The 22246-nt window shown below is 38.9% G+C and overlaps 1 long non-coding RNA gene and 1 pseudogene across 5 annotated transcripts in view; both read left to right on the forward strand.

Annotated features, from left to right (window-relative positions):
* The window catches only part of LOC106144960 (uncharacterized), an 82120-nt gene that overhangs the window by 2442 nt on the left and 57432 nt on the right, over positions 1-22246 (forward strand). For all 5 annotated transcript variants that reach the window (XR_013427925.1, XR_013427922.1, XR_013427924.1 and 2 more), the window contains exons 2-3: positions 15020-15088; positions 16622-16801. This is a non-coding gene — a long non-coding RNA (uncharacterized LOC106144960). The remainder of the gene's footprint in view (positions 1-15019; positions 15089-16621; positions 16802-22246) is intronic.
* LOC144368145 (large ribosomal subunit protein eL32 pseudogene) lies at positions 1740-5781 on the forward strand (annotated as a pseudogene).

A 22246-nucleotide genomic window follows, 5' to 3' on the forward strand; every position in this document is an offset into this window, starting at 1 on the left:
GAGAGGATCTCACAAACATTCTTTTCAAGATCCTGAGACTTGCTGACCTGAATGAACTTGCTTCTTAACAGAGCAACAGAGATCTGATCTTCCCACTCTAGGGGCTTTCCTTCTATTATCATGCTTTCTTCTACTCCCACTGCATGCAAGTAAGATTGGATCACAAACTCCATTGACTGCATGATTCATTTATCCACCCATAGGTACTCAACAATGTTCTGCAGGTGGTGTGGAAAGCACTTGCAGTGAAGCCAGGCACAGTGGTGCTTGCCTGTAATCCTAGCTACTCAGGAGGCTGAGGCAGGAGGACTGAAAGTTAAAAGACAGCATTTAGTAGCTCCATGAGGCCCTCAGCAACTTAATGAGACCCTGTCTCAAAATTTAAAAATAAATAAATAAATAAAAAGGGCTGGGGATGTAGTTCAGTGGTAAAGCGCCTCTTCCCCTGAGTTCAAACTCTGGTACCAAAACAAACAAACCCCCAAAACGAAAAACCGAAGAAAGAAAGAAAAAACTTTGCAATTTTGGGAACTTGTTCTTAGCAGAAATATCCTGTCAGCTATTCCTTAAAACATACATGCACATAGAAGGTTATAGTTCCCTTTGCATAACTAGTGATTAAATGTGGCAAAAAAAATGTCTAGGGTACTGTTTCAACCCTTCTTTTGTATTTTTATAATACTTGCTACTAATTTTACCAATTCATATTCATCAACTACTTTTCTTGATTTCAATTGTGCATTTACTTCTCAGTCTTTCCCATTCTTATTCCTTGGGGTAATAGGAACTGGGATTTTCTTTACATTGCCCGATCCTTTGCACAATTTTAAGCACATAGTAGGTGCTTTTTTCAACCAATGAAAGAAGGCTTTATGGAACCATGCATGCAGCCAAATATTTTCCTTGGAATTCAAGAGACTAAATCTGTTACTGAACTTTTTCTGTTTAGGGACCAGACAGTGAGCAGTCCATAATGTTCAGATTGCTAAGAAAATGCAAATCCATGGGTAGAAAGGCAGCATTTGACAGCAAACTCTGACTGTCTAAGCAGTGATTGACAATCCTTCCTATGGCCAGTAAATCTAAGCAGGAGGACTGTAGGTGAGAGCAGAAACAAATGCAAAGTTTGGGAACTGGTTACATTTTTAAAAAAAGCTTTCCTTCTAGCGTGATTCAGAATATACTCAGTCATCCTATGTGATGATGCTGTTGCTGTTGATAACTTTCCTTGCCTACAGAGGCTTCTTGGAATAAATTCCTCAAAATGTCTGTGTCCCCAAGAAAGGGATAGATTAAGATTTATGCAAGTGGGTAAACTTGAGAGTAAATCTTTAAAAAACCTATTTTATATATATGGAATTGCAAAACGAGCAATGAAACTATTTCCCCCCAAATTCAGGTAAAAGGCAAAGTATGAAAAAAGGCCAGAGGGAATTAAGATTTAGTGGGAACATAGAGTTCTGGAAAAAAAAAAGTGACTCAGCAGAACCTAACAAACATCAGGCAGGACATAGTTAGTCATGGAAAAATTGGCAGTCATGATTATGCATTTTGTGAAAATAATTATGTACTGGTCTAACCGTTTACATTTAGACCAAAATTAAATAGTTGAAAGTCTGTACAATAAAAACAATTATCCTGATTATCCAGAGTCTCTGCTAGACCCTTGATGAGTAAAACTGAAAAGTTCTTTTCTTATTAACTATATCATCATTGCTTTTGCCAATATTTTAATGATTTTCTATCAGCATTTGCTTTGGATATAAAACAATCTTATCAATGTTGTTTATTAGTAAATTTTGTTCCATGCCCCTACCCAAACAAAAAGATGTAAGTATATTATAGTCAGTCAATCAAACAGGTATCTTTAACTCAGCAAATTGAAACACAAGTACTTCATTAGTTTGAATGTATTAATGACTCTAAGTTTTGCATATGCTCAACACTACCAACTCTAGGCTGGGGGTTGTAGCTCAATGATAGGCACTTGGGTTGGATTCTCAGCACCACATATAAATAAATGAATTAAATAAAGGTCTATCAACAACTAAAAAAAATTTTTTAAAAGATACAACTCTATAAAAGTCTGGAAGAAAAATAGCCAGGTATGAGATTTCTCAGGTCAAGAAAATATTAGTTAAAACAAAGTTTAAAAGTAGGTGTGAAGGCAGTTTTATTGTAATTTACATGTATACTTGTTGATGTTTTATAAAATAGCCTAGTGGAGAGATGCTCCAAATTTTGTACCTGCCACCCATCTAATCACTTGCTGCTTTTGATAGATGATGTTTTGATAGATGATCCTATTATACCAATTCCTCTTTCAAGTAGAGCTTTCAAGCCAGGAAGTAAGTCCCTAATATATGAAGTTATTTCCACACTGGGAACATATTTATAATGTTCACCTAGTTGTAATTGTCATCAACCATTACCCATTAAGTCAGTATATTGTAGTAACTCATAGTTCTAAATAAAGTACAAACCATGGAACAGCTTCTATTCCCTATCATAAGAGGGAAAACAGGATGCTATAGCTGTAATATTGTATCTCTCTCCCCCACAAATTCATATCTTGAAAAACTAACCTCCAATGTTATGGTTGGGAAATGGGACTGCTGGTAAGTGGCTAGGGCACAGGTGCAGCCCTCATGAATAGGATTAATGCCCTTATGAATAACTCCAGAGAGCTCCCTCTTCCTGTGCTGTGTGAGAACACAGCGAAAAGAGCCATCTATTAACCAGAAAATGGAACTCATAAGCGGGTTCTGCCAGAACCTTGATCTTGGAGTTCCCAGTCTCCAGAACTGGGAGACCTAAATTTCTGTTGTTTTAAGGACACTTAGGCTCTTCTTTGGTGCTGCCTACAGAGGTGGTAGCCATCTGTATTCACCATCATGGCTGCCCTCACACCTCTTGCAAAGCCCAAAATTGTCAAAATGAGGACCAAGGAGTTCATCTGGCACCAGTCAGACTGATATGTCAAAATTTAGCACAACCTGGTGGAAACCCAGAGGTATTGACAACAAGGTGCAGAGACGATTCAAGGGCCAGATCTTGAGTGATGCCCAGTATTGGTTATGGGAGCAACAAGAAAAACAAAGCATATGCTGCCCAGTGGCTTCCAGAAGTTCCTGATCCACAATGCCTAGGAGCTGGAAGTGCTGCTTATGTGCAACAAACCTTACTGTCCTGAGATTGCTCACAATGTTTCTTCCGAGAACTGCAAAGCCATTGTGGAGAGAGCAGCCCGACTGGCCATCAGAGTCACCAATCTCAATGCCAGGCTGTGCAGTGATGAGAATGAATAGACAGTTCACATGGCGTGTGTGTGTGTGTGTGTGTGTGTGTGTGTGTGTGTGTGTGTGTGAGAGAGAGAGAGAGAGAGAGAGAGAGAGAGAGAGAGAGAGGAATGTGCGCGCGCACGTGCACGCCCAGTTAAATAAAACCACAGAAACTAAAAATTAAGTAAGTAAATAAATAAAGACTCTTAGTCTAGGATATAGAGCCAGAATGAACTCTAGAAAGTGCTTTGGTACCATGGCAGTGACTGGCTTTTCAGAATTTGGTGAGCATTATAAACAGCTATTGAAACAACTAAATTGAAAGATTATCTTAAGCCTGGACCTTATTTTAAGAACAGCATTTGTTTTGCATCTTCTATCATTATGGGTTTGTTAACCAATATCCTGCTTTCTATAGGTTAATAAATATTTATTGAGTGGTTACTATGCGTGTGGCCATGGTATCACAAATTTTTATTTGTTCTTTCTAGATATATGTGACAGTTGAGTATACTTTGACATATTATACACACATAGAATAAGTACAACTTGTTCCAATTAGGATCCCATTATTGTGGTTGTAATATGATGAGGAGTTACATTGGTGGTGTATTCATATATAAGGATAGGAAAGATATGTCCAATTCATTCTACTTTCTTTTCTATTTCCACCCTCACTCCCTGTCCTTCATTCCCCTTTGTCTAGTCCAATGAACTTCTAATCTTCCCCTCCCTTGTTATGGGCTAGGATCCATATATCAGAGAGAGCATTCTGCTTTTGGATTTGGGGGGAGTGGCTTATTTCACTTAACATGGTATTCTCCAACTCCATCCATTTACCTGAAAATGCCATAATTAAATTTTTCTTTATGGATGAGAAATATTCCATTATGTATATATACCACATTTTCTTTCTCCATTCATCTGTTGCTGGGCATCTAGGTTGGTTCCATAGCTTGGCTATAGTGAACATTGAAGTGTTTGTGTCACTGCAGTATGCTAATTTTGAGTCCTTTGGGCATAAAACAAGGAGTGAGATAACCAGGTCAAATGATTCTTCCATTCCAAGTTTTCTGAGGATTCCGCCAGGAACTATTATATTAATCCTTTTTGTAAAGTTTCTTGCAGTCAAATCAGGGAATAACACAAAGGAAAACAGTAGCTATGAAGTGAGATGTTTCCACACTTGTTGCTAGTAGCTTGAGAGCTCTGTGACAGCAGAGACTGTTTATCTTTAGTGACAGACACAGAACCTGGCACATAGTTCGTTCCCCATAACCATCAAGATTTTTTTTTAAATATATAAAAGGTGAACAGGACTTCCAAGAAGAGAGTTTACTTCTGACTAGCGTGATGAGAGAAGTTTCCCTGGAGGAAAACAGTATTTGACCTAGGTCTCAGGCTGTTTGCTATAAAAAAAATACCTAAAAAATAATAATTGGAAAATACTTTAGACTGGGTAATTCATGACAGAAATAGCAGTGCTGGAGGCTTAGAAGTCCAAGATCAAGATGCCAGTAGATTCAGTGTCTGCCGAGGGCTCGCTCACTCTGCTCTCTAGATGTCTACTTGTTGCTGTGTCCTCACATGCCAGAAGGGACAAGCTCTCTCCTATGGGATGTCAGGCAGTTTCCACTTGAAGGAATGCTTAGACGCTACCACCAGATCTTTGCCAAATGAATAGACAGTAACCGGGGCGTAGCCCTGACATGGTTATAATGGTTTATCATGGTCATGGGCATAATTTTCCTGAGAATCCAGGAACTCTGCAAAAAATGACAGTGTTCCCTCTATTATTTCATATTAGTTCATGTCATAATACCAGTGGAACAGCAAAGTGATCTTTTGGGAATCATTTACTGGCTCCCAATACTAGTTTATTTCTATTATTTTCTACCAATGACTATGACAGGAAATACCATTTTAGCATCCTCTGGTATTAACTTATTTAGTTCTCACAACAATCTTGTGAGAGAGAGGTAGACATTTTCACTTTACAGAGAGTTAACTGAAGCCCTGATAGCTTAAGCAGCTTGCCTTGCACACCACTGGAAAATGTCTCAGCTGGAATTAAATGCAGGTGGTGGAGCTCCAGGGCACACCCTAGTAACCACAGTGCTATGTCACCTCACCTCAATGATGGTGCTAAAATGTGCACATGTCCCATGAAGGCTCAGGGAAAACCACTGCATCAATCCAAGTCCCATTTTCCTATTTCCCCATGTTTCTGCTTTGTGAAGCTGACCCTCTTTGCAGTCCCTGGCTTCTAAACATGGGGAATTTCCAAAAGAAAACTGAGCCAAAACCTGGCCTTAGTCAAAAATAAAGGGCTCTTTATTTTGCTTTGTTTCCAATTTATTTTGTTCTTAAAGTTTCTCTATATCCAGATTGCTTTTTCTTTTTTCCAGAACAGAAAAAGAGAAAAAGAAGCTGTACCTGAACATGGCATATTTTTCCTGAGAACATGAAATAAATGCTCCTCAGCTCTTTTTGTTATTCATTAAGTAATACGGGTTGTCGTGACAATCTGGACTCAGGGTTAGGAATCCCCTTCTGACCTACTTCTCACTTATGCATTAGTGAGATGATGAGTAAGTTTGATCTATAGTCACCTCCATGTATCTACTGGCCCTTCTACCATACTTTTCTCACTTAAGAATTCATGTCCTATTCATCATCATGATTCAGTGGTCCAGGCTCAAGATGGGACTTGTCATGGAGTCACTTGTATTTTCTCTGGTCTATTAGTATGATGGTTTCTCCTTACCTGGGAACCCAGTAGGGTGCCTCTGCCCATGAGCTCTCCATGAAATGTCAGTCAGTCTCCATCACTGACCCAACTCCTCCATGGCCACCGCCCCCAAACTTGGTCTAGTGCTTTGCTACTTAAAGACTGATACATATGTCTGATGCAAACCTCAGAGTCTGCCTCTGGGACAGTGCCTGGGTATTGGGCCCCTCTTTGTTGATCAGTCCCAACCTTGTGATCTTCCTCTGTGGTCATCCCTATTTCACTTTCAGAGTAGCCATTAATGTCTGCAGAATGCACAGTGAGGGCTGATCCCAGGAGAAACCTCTTGATGCCCTTTTCCTCTCTCACATCAGACATATTTTTTCATGGTTTAGAAATCAGGTTCATTAAGAGCAGCTATGAAACAAACAAACAAACAAAAAACCCCATGAGGGCAATGGTAGTTAAGTGAGACAGTGTATGTTGTAGAGGGTTTTGGGGGCAGGAGAGAGTTTTACTTTTATAACAGGGAAGAACATGGTGTTGCCTGTGTGGACATGAACCATAGGACCCACCAGCAGCCTCCCAGTGATGCAAGAGATAAAGGAGAGCTCTGTGCCATATCTGAGAAGGTCCTCTGGCTTCTGCCCTCATAAGACAGAAAGGCCATGTTTAAAGTGGAGATAGGACTCTAATTATACCAGGCAGTGCCAATAGACTGAGTCCCAGCTGCTTTTGAGATGGGTGGGGTAGGGTGGTTAATCATCACCTCCTATGGTGATGGGTTTCAATGACACTAGGTGTGAAGAAGTGCCATCTCTGTGATTCTCTTTCACAAAGAATTCCACCCACTCCAAATCACCCTAGAGCTCTGACTCCTTTACTGCAGCCTCAGCTCTGGGTGGTACTCCTTCCTGATAGCATGTGACGGCTCCCCTGATGACCTACGCTCACTCCCTGGCCCAGCTTTGGTTTTGATATGCCGTCTCCAGCATGGGCCCCATGAAGATCTGCTCCCCAGATCTCTGGCCCAGGCCCTTTTTGTTGCTAAAAAGTGTGCAGGGTGGCTCTTGGCTTCCTTAGGTGCCTGAGGCTTGTTAGGTCAGGCGATAAATGCTCTGCTGTCAGCATTTTTGAAAGAGAAGATTAAGGACAAGTTAAACATTTAGTTCAAATGATTCACTTAATCCAGAAGCTAAGCACACTGAATTTTGAGGCCATGTGAAATAGCTTAGGTCTTAAAGTCAAACATAGGCATGGAAAAGTGGCACACTCTCCTGCCAATAAGAATGTGCCTGTGTGTGCATGCTTGTGCTTTTATGTCTAGCCATTCCATTTCTGACCATTTTAGTTTCCCTATCTGTGATAGGGGACAAGGGACCAGTGATCCAACATTCATATTATTTGCTTTGCTACTTAAAGACTTGGACATTTGGGCCAGAGCTTATTTTCAAGGTTGATCTATGCCAGTTGTATTGAATAATTTCTATGTCTGGGTTTATTTTGAAGTTTTTCATTGACATTTGTCTTTTTATCATGATTATATTTCATAGGTTCTTTGAACATATGTTGACAATTCACTTACTTCAAACATCTGGTGTTTCCAGATATAATTGATCATGAGAATTTGACCCCAAATGCAGACTCATTCTTACTTTTCACTAGAATTAACTCGGACATGAGGGCCATTTACTTATGGGTCTCTGTATTTCAGCACTGGCACATGCAGTAATTATGCTATTGTGGGCTTAGCACAGTTCATTCTTACTGAGACTCAGCCATTTAGTCAGTACACAATGAATAACCAGCTCTCAGGGCAGAATAATTTAGGCAGGCACACTGGTGGGGCACATATCACATTCAGGACAGGGTGGGTGAGGTCCAAAGGGGAAGGCCAGGTGGAAACTAGATGCATGACAGACTCTGCACCTGTTTATCAATTTGTTCATCACTTTCCATTTTCAGCAGGGATGTGCTGTTCTAGACAGGCTTTGAGGAGGAGAGAACTTGGGAGAAACAGGTCTCAGAGTCAGGCAGAAAGCAATTTTCTGGATTCTCTTATCACCTATGATAACTTCCCAGGCCCACTCACTGGATTCTCCCTCCAACTACCAGTTCCAGAACTCTCAATTCTTCAAAGCCTTCTTGGTGATAATGGACATGTGGTGGTGGGTTTTCCCCAGTACTCACCTCCTAAGACTCCATCCTGCTCTAAGCACCTGTCTAAATGAGTAGCTTTCCCTTTACCTGAACACTTCATAAATAAGTGATTGGGTTATCAACATTAATAAAGTCTACTTAGGTTGTTATTTTTTAGTCACTAGTAATACCCCAAATATTTTGATGGCTTGCCATACACTAGAATTATCTAATTTACTTTTCATGAAACCCTGGGAGGCAGATACTACATTTTTATTTTTATATATTTTTTTTACTCTTGAGTAAACAGGGTTAGCAAAGCTAATTTAACTTGCTCAAGATCACACACTGAATTGTATAGAGCTAGGGTTCAAAGTGACACAAGTGTGGACATATGACCATGATCCATCCTGCTAGTACCCTCACCCTGAGCACTCAGTATGCATCAGCACAGAGGGAGGTAACCAGGGGCTCCTCAGATGCTCAAGGGAACCTGTTGGATGAAAGCAGAAATGTACACTATAAGAGAACACAGTGGGTCAAGTCCAGAATCCAAGTAGACCAAAAGAGCCATAGTCAGCAACTGAGAAAACAGTCATCAGTTCTGGCTGGCGGGCTATTTTATCTTTCAATCTCATCTTTCAATAGTTCATTTCAATGAATTATTGGATACTAAAATGATAACTCAGACATTGAAAACTAGGAGAAAGGTCTTTTTCACACACAATGGCTTCAAGTAAAATTTCAAAGCTTGTTTTCTCATTAGTGCCCCCTGGTCGGCAGGGAATATTTAAATGCATCTCTGTTCTTTCTGTTGTTGTTGTTGTTTCTCTTATTGTCTATCCTCTCCAAGGGTGAATTTAGCTTCAGCCAACTTCATTACTTTCCAAGGCATTAACATTGATGTAAATTCTTAATTAACACGGAAGGACGAGGAGGAACAGTCTTTAAAATGATCCACCCTTTCCCATACTTGTTCAACTGCTCCAGCTGCTTTAGTCAACAAAGCCAGTCTGAGAAGCAAACAAACCAAAAATCCACCCAAACCCTCAAGTTCCCAAATATTGTTTGATCAATGTGTAATGTTTTGATTTGACTTCTCCAGCCAACGACAATAGTGACACTGTTTTGATCTTACATGCAAAGCCTGAAATTTTACTGACGTTTTCAGGTGTTGAAAGTAGCACAAATCTTAGAATAGTATAGATCAAATTGCTACATAAGAATGGATCCAGGCAGACTTTTGGCCTCACACGTATTCACTTAGGATGAGGCAGCAGGAAACCATGGGTTGAGATGGGTTAGAATGGACATAGAGAACTGGAGTGGATTTCCAATCCTGCTGGAGTTCCAGGCTGCAAATTCCCATGGGGGTGAAAGGTAGGGAAGGTCTCAACAAGATTCCAGGGGCCTTATTCTTTTTTGAAAACATAGATTGAGAGACCTGCACAAACTACAACATTATATCCAATATACTTTGGCTGAATAAGTGGAGACACTTGGCTAGCCAAATCCTTGATTATGCTTAAAAATTTAACTTTTCTCAAGCCAATACTCTTGGAAGCAGAGATTCTACACCAGGTTGTTCAGGTTGGGACATGACTTATTATTCCCTCTTACAGAAATGTATTTGCATTTTTAATACATTCAAGATCCAAACAACAATATTTTTCCAGGAATGTGAATTTGAGCATATTTATAGAAAAAAATTGAGTATCTTGAATAATGAATGGAGTTTTCTTTTTCTTTATCACCGTATGAATACTTTTTTTAAAGGTTTGCAACACCAAGAATTTGTTTGGATGTATTTTGCTCTAATTACTAATAAACCAGAAAGTAAATTATAGTAATGGATTAGTTAAAATTATCTAGGCACTTTTTGCAAAACATTAACTTAAGATGAGAAAATCAGTCTTAGACATAAATAATGTCTGATCTCCACTTTTTGCCCCATCTAAATGGGGACAAATGGATTGCAGGAGCATGTGGCAGAGGGTGCCTGTTCACCTTACAGTGGCCAGGAAGCAAAAAGAGAGACAGGAAGGGTCTGAAACTCCAACACACTCCTCAGAGACATGCTCCAATGGATCAAATACCTTCTACTGGGCCTTACCTCCAAAGAGTTCCACCACCTTTCAATAGCTCCACAAGTTGGTGACCAAATCTTTAACACAAGAACCTTTTGGGCGAACATTCAAGATCCAAACTATGGCATTTAGGGAGAATATCCCCTTTGCAGGAATGAGCAGAGGAAAGTTCTTGCACCTACCTATTCCTCTTTAACCAGAGACCCACAGCAACACTTCCCTCCTTTTCCTACCTTACCTCTCCCTTTGCCATATTTGTAACCTATTCCTTCCCATATGCTTGATTTCAGCATAGTTGGTCATTTGCATGTTTGTCCTTAAATTCATGGCTGGCTCCTATCTGTCTGGAAGGGAAATACATTTCCTAGGCTCCCTTAGCTTCTAGTTTTGGTTAAATTCAGTTATTGGGAGGAGCCAGCAGAAGAATAGAGGGCGAGAGAAGGTAAAAGTGAGGGCATTTCTCCCCACCCAAAGCCCCTGAGTTGGTCAGCATGTCCATTGTTGGCTGTGCTGCCCCCTTGGGCCCTGTTGGGCAGTCCAACCCTGGGATCTGGTAGCACCATCTCTTTCTGCTGTCCCTTTGTCTCTAGGAATGGTAGCAGATATCAATTCTTGTTCCTCTTGGGATTGACTCACTGTGTCCTTTCTGGCTTCTCAGCTCTTCTATTATCTTTGCAGTTAAATTCCTCCAACAAATTTACTCAGTTCAAGAAACCTGGGGTGATTTCTGACTAGGCTCCAACAGATGCAGAATACAAATACTACTGCTGACTTCATGTGAGCTCCCACTTTTCTTCTAACTGCCCTGTAGAATGAAGCCCTCTCACAAAGCCATGGGCATTGTGTTAGGTTTTGCATCACTGTGATCAAAATACCTGACAAGAGCAACTTAGAGGAGAGAAAGTTTATTTTGGCTCATGGTTCTTGAGGTTTCAGTCATGGTCAGCGGAGTCCATTGTTCTGGACCCAAGGTGAGACAGAAACCTCATGGTGGAAAGGTATGGTAGAGGAGTCCTACTCCATTCACGTCAGTCAGAAAGAGAGAGATGGGGGAAAGAGGCTGACAAGAAGATGCACACTTTAGGGCATGCTCCCAGGGATCCTTCTCCAGCCATGCCCCACGTTCCTGTAGTTACCACAAAGTCAGTCCATCTAAACTAGGGTGGACTGATTAAATCTCAGCTCTCACAGTTCAATCATTTTACCTCTGAATATTCCTGCATTGGCACAGAAGCATTTGGGGACTCCGCATAGCCAAACCGTAACAGACACCCTCACAAGATGCTGTGATGATCAGTTGTTTGTGAAAGATCTAGATCTCTGAAGTCTTAGACTGGCTGGTAAATTAGTACTGCTCATATGTTATTAATTCACATGCATCTAAATACAATTGTCCCTTGGTTTCTGTTCCAAGATAGAGATTTGTTCTAGGACCCCCTAAACATATCAATATCTGCAGAAGTTCAAGTCTCTCATATAAATTGGCATTATATTTGCTATGTAATCTACACACACCTTCCTGTGTACTTTAACTCATCTCTGGATTACTTGTAATATCTAATACAAGGTAAATGCTATGTAAATAGTGATTATCCTGTGTTGTTTAGCAAAGAATGATAATGAAAAAATGTCTGCGTGTGTTCAGTAAAAAATGTAATTGTTTTTCAAATCTCTTCAGTATGAGGTTGGTTGAATCCATGGATGGAGAACTATGCACATGGAGGGCCAAGGGTTTTCTCTGCATGCTGAATGTTTAATTTCTATCCCTTTTGGAGCAAATGTGAAACATCTCAGACTGAAAATAACTGGAGCACTGTTTTGCTGACAGCTTGACTTGCTAATTTCCATATGCTTACATGCACATACAGGACTTATGTAGGTATTCTATTTTTGTTTATTACATAAGTGAGATAGTATAGAAAGTCCTCTGAATTTGGCTTTTTGTTTTCTTTTTTGTCTTGGAGAGTCCTATAAATTGATTGTTAGCACTTTTCTCTGCCTGCTGTCTCTATTCTTTTTTTTTTAAAAAGAAACCCAAGAGACCTCTGCTGTAGAATTTGAGTGGCTCCTGAATTAGAGTCCTACCTACTGGGATGAGGTGACCAGGCAACTCCCAAGACTCTTGAGGCTTCCTCAGCTTTACTGTCAATGGATTTCTATTAGGGTAAAGGCATCAGACTTTTACATTAGGCTGGTGGCCTCAGAGAAAAAAACCTGCCTCCCTGGATGACCCCAGACATCATTTACAAATCTAAGACCTGGCTCCTAAAAGCTAGCTTGTCTCCTTTACCATTCACACCGTCCATAAGGTAGATCATGCTCTAGGAGGTCTACTGAGAACCCAAAGCCTACTCCTGTTTCCAGGTGTGCTCATAAATAACCAAGAACCAACGACCTTTTAAGGCACAGAATAACTACACAAGTTAGCTTCCTTATTTGATTTCTTTTCTGTGTTTATTCATCTGGCATACTTATCAAACACATTTGATTGCTTAGTCCTCACAAGTAGGATACAGAAAGGAAAAGATAATCAATGTTTAACTTTGAAAAGTCCTGAGTTTAGACTTGGTAATATTGAATGATGTTGATAGAAACTGGGGTTCTGAATGCATGACCTTGAGGGACTAGAAGGTATTTTCCATTACAAACTGTGGGCTGAATTCTGGCTCAACCAAACTCTAAGCGGGAAGGCATGATATCAAGGTCATGCTTTTGATTTGAATTCCCTTGAAAGGGACTTATTTATGTTGTTTAGAGATTGGGTAAACTGTATTGTTGATCCTGTTGAGTTTATTTAACTCTGTTAAAAATGCCTTCAGCTTTTAATTTAATTTAATTTTTTAGTGGCAACTCAACATTGCAATGTTTTAAAAAGTAAGGTAGATGGCTGGGAAATGTGAGGAAGAATCCTGCAACCCAAACCATCCCACCAAGTGCTGATTGTGTAGGTTGGAAAAGCACAGGGTGGGAACAGCTTGGAGCATCACTGTTTTGTTGCTGAGCAACCACATGCCTAGCAACCTTAGATAGTCTAAGAGGTACTGAACATCAAAATGCCTCATCTTTTGCTATGGAAGGTGACTGAAGGACCTGATTGGCAGCTGAAGAAAACCTGTCTTTCCTCTTGCCCTTTGAGAATGGGGGTTGGGAGGGGAGATTGGGCCCTCGGTGTAGGGAGTGTGCTGATTTGTGAGAATACAAACTGGTAAATAGCCCAGAGACAAAGTACTTCCAACTATTAAACAATCATTTAGTAAGCAGTGTGTGTGAAGGTTGGTCCTAAAGTAGCTCCTGATGAGAATACAGGGAGGGCTCATGAATGGTCCTAATTTACAAAGATGTCTTTAGAATGCCTCTCTTTTCAACTTTCTTTCCTAGTCTATAGGTATTTGCAAATTAACTCTTAAAAAGCATATGTGGTTACCTGTTTACTCTCATGTGCCTGTGCTCAAAGTGGAAATGAACTAGACAATACTTAATTAAGCCTTTTAATTTTGCCATCTGCTTGTTAAGCACTCCAGATTTTCCTTCTCCTGCTCTATTTTTATTTTTAAAAATTTTAAATAACACATTTTTCTTTCCAAGATACCACATAGTTCTTTTTTTTTTTGATTGATAGTCTTTTCCTGCCTACCCTTTAGACTGTAAATTTCTTGAGAGCAGATATCTTTGTATATTTTATTCATGAACATATGTCCTTGAAATACAACAGATGCTCAGTTTGTTGAATGCATGAATGAATAAATAATAATCCTGATTTTATATTTTATACATCAAAAGTCTGATAATAAAGTTTTTGTTTTTTAATTCAGAAGCTGACTTTGGGTAACAATAGCTCAATGTCTCTTCCCTCTCTATGCCTCTAGCTGTCCAAAGCATGTGGTCAACTGATAGAACTAGCAAATTCCAAGTGGGTCATCTTAGCCAGATTGAACATTCCTTACGCTCACTGCTAAAGGTGTATTGAAAGGCAGTGGAATTCAGTAACACAAAATAGCAAGGATATAATGGTGGAACTTAGTGAATCTGTCTCTTGAGTACATTAGGGAACACAATTCATTTTTTCTGCTTCATAATGTGAATGAATTCCATGCTCAACAGCTGTCTCCAACCATAAATCCAATTAATTTACCAGGTTAAAAATATATAACCCTTAAACAGACTAGATAATCAAACCAAGTTCACTGGCGTGGTCTTTCCCATTGAAAAGTACACAGGATATCAAATTATCAGCTTCATGATATTGGAATCAGAACTAGGGAACGTATTTCTAGGACTCAGATACTGGTTGACCTAGACTCTGATAGCTGGGATGTGTTCTTCTCCTCAGATGGAATCCCTCTGCCTTCATTGCATAAGGAGGCTATTCTCAGATAGTCACCTGCAGTCAAGGCACCCTCTATTCTCTTAGCATGGAACAAACGTCAAAGTTTGTTTCTGAAACTCTTCCTTTTCTGTGAGTCTGTGGATGATAAACACATTGCTCCACCCCAGTCAAGACTTGCTCTGGCTTGGGTATCATTCTGTCTCACTATTAGATTAGACATGCATGCACTCAGCAGGTATTTTCCTGAGTGTTCCAAGTTAACCAGTAGAAATGATTCTTCTCTGATCCACTAAGTGATTTGACTTTATAGTTTAACTCTTCCTAGGGTGTCCATTGATCCCTTTTCCAATGGTTGGGTTATCGTTCTATCTCTCCTATATACCACCGTTGCCTATCCAACAACCCCTTCCTGTTGATGAATTTTTCTTCTAAATAGCCTTTTTTTTTTTTCAAGGAAAGAAGAGTGAAGTGACTCTAACTCAAATGTTCTGATCCCTGGAAATTTTTTTCTTCATAAAAATTGGTAAGTTGTCTTTGGAGTATGAAGTGAACTTGAACAGTTTGACTTGTTCCTCTAGAGCTTGACCATTTGTAGGTAGTAAAAAAAAAAAAGTGGGGAAAGCCACCATAGGACTGAGAGAGATGCAGCTTAAGATAAGTTCATATTGTGTCTCTGTGATGAACACATTGCTCCTTATTCCACTCCCAATACCTCTTGGCTCCTGGTGAGGGGACCCACCTAGCTTTCATGGCTCTTCCTGGGTTTGGAGCCCAATCTATGACAAATATATGGGTTAGCTTGATCTTGGGAGGTGAAAAGATGAATTAGCAAGGTGTCACACAGAATGACATGGAAAAGCCTGTCTTTCTGGAAAGAAGTGTTCTTCTACCAACTCTTGAGAAATAGGTCCTTAAGATCTCAGCCAGAAAACCCCAAGGCCCTTGTTCTGAATCTGTGAAGCAGAGAGCCCCAACATCAGGGCTCTTCCAAGGGCAAGGTCACTGTGGAAGAACCACTATTCCCATTCTCAGGATAATGAGGCCATGGAGAAATGTTTAGAACAAAGCTTTGATGATGAACAATCATTCAACACATTGTTCAAAACAGACCCAATTACATTAGCTACAGAGTTTAATGACTTTGCTCATTAAAACCAGAAAATGAACAACACATGTTAGAAAAAATTTCAGTAATCTTGAAATAACAAAGGATTTCTTTGGGTAATTCAGTTTATAATACCAGTGCTGACTAACAGAAAAATAATTTGAGTCACATATGTGATTTTTAAATTTTTTAGTTGCCATTTTTTAAGAAGCAAAAGGAAACAGATGAAATTGATTTTGAGTATATATTTTTCTGAGCCCAATATATTCCAAACATTTTACATCTGGGCTCTCTCAGTGCTAAGTCTTCAAAATTAAGTGTATAGAATATCTCAAAGAATATCTTGATTTGTGCTAGTTGCATTTCAAGTTCTTAATAATCACATGTGGCCTGTGGCTACTATATAGAGCAATGCAGTCATAAAGCTTTTATTTTCCATAAAATTTCTGATTAACTGAAATTTTATAGTGAATTCTGACTCAAAGAATTCTTGAGTTCTGTCCTGTGACTATTGAGTTCTCCTTCTTTATTAAAACACACTCCCTCACCCAGGGAGGGTCCCTTGCATGTGTTTTTTAGGTCACTGGAATTTGCAATAATTTCCCTGTCCAGTTCAGGGGTACACAGCCATAAGGAGCTATTAAGCAATCATCTCTCTCAGAGGGGGCTTCTGATTTCGGGCACAGCCGTCAGTAGCTGTGTGCATCTCATGCTGCTTCTGCCCTACCTTTGTCCTGCTTCTGAGGAGAGTGGGGACAGTGCTTCAAGTGCTTCAGAATGAAACATTTAATCCGACTGCTGAGTGCTTTCCTGCAACACCTCTGTGAGGTTGTGAAATATTGGCCTTGATAAGAACTACAGAACAAAGCTGAGAGTTGCTGGTCAGGGTTGGTATGAGACCTATGGCCATGGAACTGACCCATCACCAAGCTCCAACCTAAATGTCCCCAGGTGATCCACAGACACCAAGTTCTAACGAGACAAACTGCATGATTTCAAGAGTGTGTTTTTGGAACTACCAGAGGGATCAGTGTCATTAGGAAACACAGCTACAAATGCTGTCATTTAACCCAACTTGAATGAACGAAGATCATGCTCAAGGGATATAAAGAACACAGCCTCATCTCTTTGGTAAGTGTTTTATTTTATAATGACATATTATATTATAAATGCAGTGAATTCTGATTAGTTGTAGGACAAAGCTAAAAAAATACACATTTTTTTTTGTAGGACCAGTGATTGAACTGAGGGCCTTGCATATGCTAGACAAGCAATGAACTACATCATATTTTACTTTGAGACAGGTCTTGCTAAGTGCTGAGGCTGGCGTCAAACTTGTGAAACTCCTGTTTATCTCCCCAGTAGCTGGGATCACAGGTGTGCACCACTGCTCTCTGCTAAAAAGTCTTTTTTTTTTCTTAAGAACATAGAAAAATATAATAACCACAAGACATTGTGAACTACCTCTCAAAATTAAGCAAATTATCTAGAATTTGTTAAAGGCTGTGAGATCTGTTCCTCTTTTGCACGACTGAGGTCGGTTTAAAATATCACTTTTTTTTTGTGAGGGGGTGCTAGTGATTGGACTCAGGGGCACTCAACCACTGAACCACATCCCTAGTCATTTTTTGTATTTTATTTAGAGACAGGATCTCACTTAGTTGCTTAGTGCCCCGCTGTTGCTGATGCTGGCTTTGAACTCGGGATCCTCCTGCCTCAGCCTTTCAAACTGCTGGGATTACAGGAATGTGCCATTTCGCCCCCCTCCCCTCCCCCCCAACAAAAAATCACTTATTTAGGGAAGCCTTCCTGGACTACCCAAAGCAAAGGTCTCCCTTGCTATTCTCTGCCTGTATACTGTTTGTGTCTTCAATAGTGTGTATCATAAGCTGTCATTATACATTGGTTTGTTTGTTTTCTTGTTTTTTACTGTGTCTTGACAAGACCACAAATTCCACAAAGGTAAACACACAAAGATGTGTGCACTTCTTTAACCTCACATACCCAGAAAGAGGTACTATACTTGGCACATAGAAGCACCTAAAAATAATAGCAATAGAATGAATGTTCCATTAGTGACAGTCTTTTGACTAACATCTTTCAACAAAAACTTCTGAAATCAAGATAAAGCCTGTTCACAAGTCAGTATCGTCAGTATCAATTTTAAAAGTCTAAGCAGTTTTTCAGAGAGGTAATTGATTAATTCAGTCCAAGAGTTGATGCATGTTAATTCTTGAAGTTATTCTAACGAGGCACACAATAATTTGAATTCTACAATTTTATATTTATTTAATGTTGATTTATCAAAATTTGCCAACAGCCAGATTTTACCCAGAGAGATAGTGACAGTGAGGGTGGCTTAACAGGAGCCATGACAATGAGTTCAAGTTGGATTGCAGCTCAATTAATGGATGATTTTAGCTTCCAGATTAGTACACTAAGCTTCATCCAGTTCAGTTCCACAGATAACTTATTAACAACTACAGATAGCCAAATGACTTATTAGATAGGGTTTCTGTACTCAGTTTTTCAGTACTTGATAGACTTAGTCTATTGGAGAGAGATAAACTTGACAATTTTGACAAACACTGAAATATAAATATGAGCACTGAATTAGTCACTCAGATGAGCTTGTTTCCCAAGAGCATTGAGGAAGACTTTTCAAAGGAGATGACATGAAGTTCAGCCTCAAAAAGCCCCACCTTAGAGTCTTGGCGTCTGGTGTTCCCTCTGCTGGAACAGATTGCCCCGGATTTTCTAGAGCATCTCAGGTTGTCTCCTCCATGACTATTTCTCTGTTTTATTCTTGACATTTACTATTATCTGAAATTATCTTGACATTTATCTGTTTACGGTCAGTCTGATCCCTCAAGAATATAAGCTCTATGAGTATAGAGACCTGTCTTCTTAGCATCGGGAAGAAGTTTTATTAATTACAAAGTGACATGATAAAATCACTCTGGAAAAGCCATTCTGACAATGGAGCTTAGAAGGAATTGTAGGGGACACAGACTTAGGTAAGAAGAACATTAGAAGGTTCTTGTAACTTAATATTAGTGATACAGGTAAAGATATAAATTGCGTCAAGAAGCATGAAGGTGCATGTTGAATCCACGACGTGCTGAATGAAGAGATTTCAATTCACACTGGCTTCACTCATCCTCAAAGAGACTCTTTGCTCATTCCCACTTCAGTTTCTGTAGTTGTTTCCTCTTCCTGGAAAATTTCTCCAGGTCTCTGTATTGTATTTAGATCTCTTCTTACATGTAACCTTCTTAAAGATTTCTTTCCCAGCCACCTTGTTTAAAAGCATTCATCTTCGTACCCTGGTTTTGTTTTTCCTCCTGGTATATTCACTCATTATCATTACATTATATACAAAACATTATATTACACATTATATGTAAGTTTCCATAAGGCAAGAACTCAGTCTGCCTTGTTCACCACTTCATTTACAGTGGACAGCATATAACAGGAATTCAACATATTTATGGAATGAATAAATAGACCAGACTGGGTATGAAGGTGATTAATAAGGACACTGAGTCATTATGAAATTAGAATAACAGAAGGGAGTTTGGTAGAAGTTACAAGTTCATAAGGAATGCTCTTCATCAAGCCAGACTCAGATAAGCAGTATTACACAGCATCAAACAGTGTTTGACACATAGGAGGACCTCAATCTAAAATGAATGAAAGAACACCTTGCTTGCTTTTCCAATTACTGTATACTGAGAAATTCATAAAAACAACATCCTAAATGAATAATTAATTCTCTTCAGAGATTTTTCAAAGTCATTCTGGTTTTGCTACTATTTGTATGCACCAATGAGCCTTTGCTGGATTTGTTAAACCATCTGTACCACAGATTGTTTTAAACTATTTTCTCAATAGTTTACCTGAGGATCACGTCTTAATTTTTAACCAGATTAACAACATAATTTTGAGAGTTATACAAAGCTTTGCTCCTGAAGAGTTCCATTCCCTCTCTCCTTCTTTTATAGTTGTCACATTCATATGTGTTACACATAAGTTATATGTTCATCACATATTATTTACTAAGTACTTTTCTTTTTTATTTATTGGTTCTTTTTAGTTATACATGACAGCAGAATCTGGATATAATTATACAAGCATGGAAAATATCTTATTCTAGTTAGAGTCCCATTCTTATGGGTGTTACTATGTGCTTATCTTTACCAGTGCTCTTTATTTCTTCTTCTGGTGTTGAGTTTTTGTCTAGTGTCCTTTTATATCAGTCTGAAGGACTCCCTTTAGAAACTTCTGTAGAGCAGGTTTGCTCTGAAAAATCCTGTTTTTTATTTATCTGTGAATGTCTTAATTTCTGCTTCATTTTTGAAGTATAGTTTTGTTAGAGGTAGAATTCTTTTTTAAAAATATTTATTTTTCAGTTATAGGTGGACACAATATCCTTATTTTATTTTTATGTGGTGCTAAGGATCAAACCCAGCATCTCACGAATGGTAATTGAGCGCTCTACCTCTGAGCCACAACCCCAGCCCCCAGAGATAGAATTCTTGATCCATAACTTTGAATATGTCATCCACTGCCTTCTGGCATCCATAAGTTCTGATGAGAAGTCAGCTATAACTCTTATTGAGAATCCCACATGTGTTAGCCAAGACAAATCTCAGTATATTCTTCTATAAGGAGAAAAGGATTACTTTGGTGCATGGTTTCAGTCCATAGCACTTGGCCCCTGTTGCCTTTGGGTCTGTGGTGAGACAGTACATTATGGTGGGAGCATGTATTACAGCAAAGTTGCTTACTTCATGGAGGCTGAGAAGCAAAAAGAGAAAAAGAGGAAGGATGAGTGTCTCAATATCCCTTTCAAGGGCATGCCCTCATATGGCTGGAAGACTTCCAACTAGTCCTCACCTCTTAAAAGTTCTACCACCTTCCAATAGTGCCATAAGCTAGGAACCAACCCTTTAACACATGGGCCTCAGGGGGGACACTTGTAAAATATAGTATCTTGTATATAATGATTCACTTCTTTCTTGTTGTTTTCAAGATTCCCTATTTTTATTTTTCAGTAATTTTATCATAATCTGTCTAAGTGTGAATCTCTTTTAGCTTATCCTACTTAGAGTTTTTCATTGTGTTTTAAGTTTCTCAAATGTGTAGCTTAATGGTTTTAAAAAATAAAATTTGGATAGTTCTTAGCCATTATTTCTTTATATTCTTTCTGTTCTTTTTTCTGCTTTCCTTCTGCTAACTACCACCATGTACTTATGGTGTCCAATGGATCTCTGAGGCTTTGTTTATTTATTTATTTTCTTATTATTTTTCCCCTCTTCTTCAGACTAAATAGTCTCAATTGACCTATCTTAAAGTTTATCAATTCTATCTTCTTCCCACTCAACTCCTGCTGTTGAACTCTAGTGAATTTTTTATTTAGGTAATTGTATTATTCAACTCCAGAATTTCTATTTGGGTCTTTAAAAAACACAATAATTTCTATCTCCTTATATAGTGAGAAATCTTTCTCATACTTTCTTTTCTTAGTTCTTTGAATATGTTTAGAATAGATAACTTGAACCTTTGTCTAATAAGTCCAACATTATTCTCCCAGGGAGTTTCAATTTACTGCTTTTCCTCCAGATATGTTTTTTTTGCATGTTTCATAATTTTATAGACATTAAAAAACCTGAACATTAAAAAACATAACTTGACAACTCTGGAAATCAGATGCTCTCCTATCTCCCTGGATTTATTATTATTGTTGGTTTGATTCTGAATTAATTCTGTCAAGTTTATGTCCTTTGTCATGTATGGTTACTAGACTCTTCACTTCAGTGAGTTTAGCGGTCAATAATGATTGGACAGAAATTTCATTAAATATCTAAGACCAATAAGCTTTGCTGTCTTTGGTAAAGAAATGTGTGTGAGTATTTGGAACAAACCTTCAACATTCAGCCAGGAAGTTTCTAACTCTGCCTTGTCCTTGCTTGTCCAGAACCTCAAAGTCAAGCAAAGCTGAGAAATTAAGGACTTTCCCCGTATTTTTTGAGTATATGCACAAGCCCAGGGATGCATATAGCCTTCTAGATTCCCAGAAATATACTAAAAATTTTCAAAGCTCCTTAAAGAAATTTCAAGTCTCAGATTTTCCCTTTAACTTTTTTAGTTAGTCTACTGTTTGACTCAACTATTACTTAACATATTAAGCAACTGTAGAGTTCCCAACCAATGCCTCTAGGAAAAGTGCCTACACATTGGGTATGCTCCAAGTCAGTTCAAATAAAGACAGTTTTTGAGTAAAATATTTTTATGAACCACCACAGAACAAAATAATGCTAATTCTCTTGGATGGGACTTTGAAGGAGCTCTAACCCTATTATATCCCGTCCAGTGGTTTCCAGGATATTGGTATTCACTGTATTGTAGGCTACTGGTTTTCAAAGCTATCATTGATTTGAGGAGAGAGAAACAGGGATAGAGAAAGTTAAAATCTCATAAGTCTTGCTGTTCTTTCTGATAAATGGCAACTGTTTGAATAAAGCCATGAACTGAACCTCTAAAACTGTGAGGCCCAAATAAACTTTTCCTCCT

Source organism: Ictidomys tridecemlineatus, chromosome 11 (genome assembly GCF_052094955.1).
Source record: "Ictidomys tridecemlineatus isolate mIctTri1 chromosome 11, mIctTri1.hap1, whole genome shotgun sequence".
NCBI lineage: Eukaryota > Metazoa > Chordata > Mammalia > Rodentia > Sciuridae > Ictidomys > Ictidomys tridecemlineatus.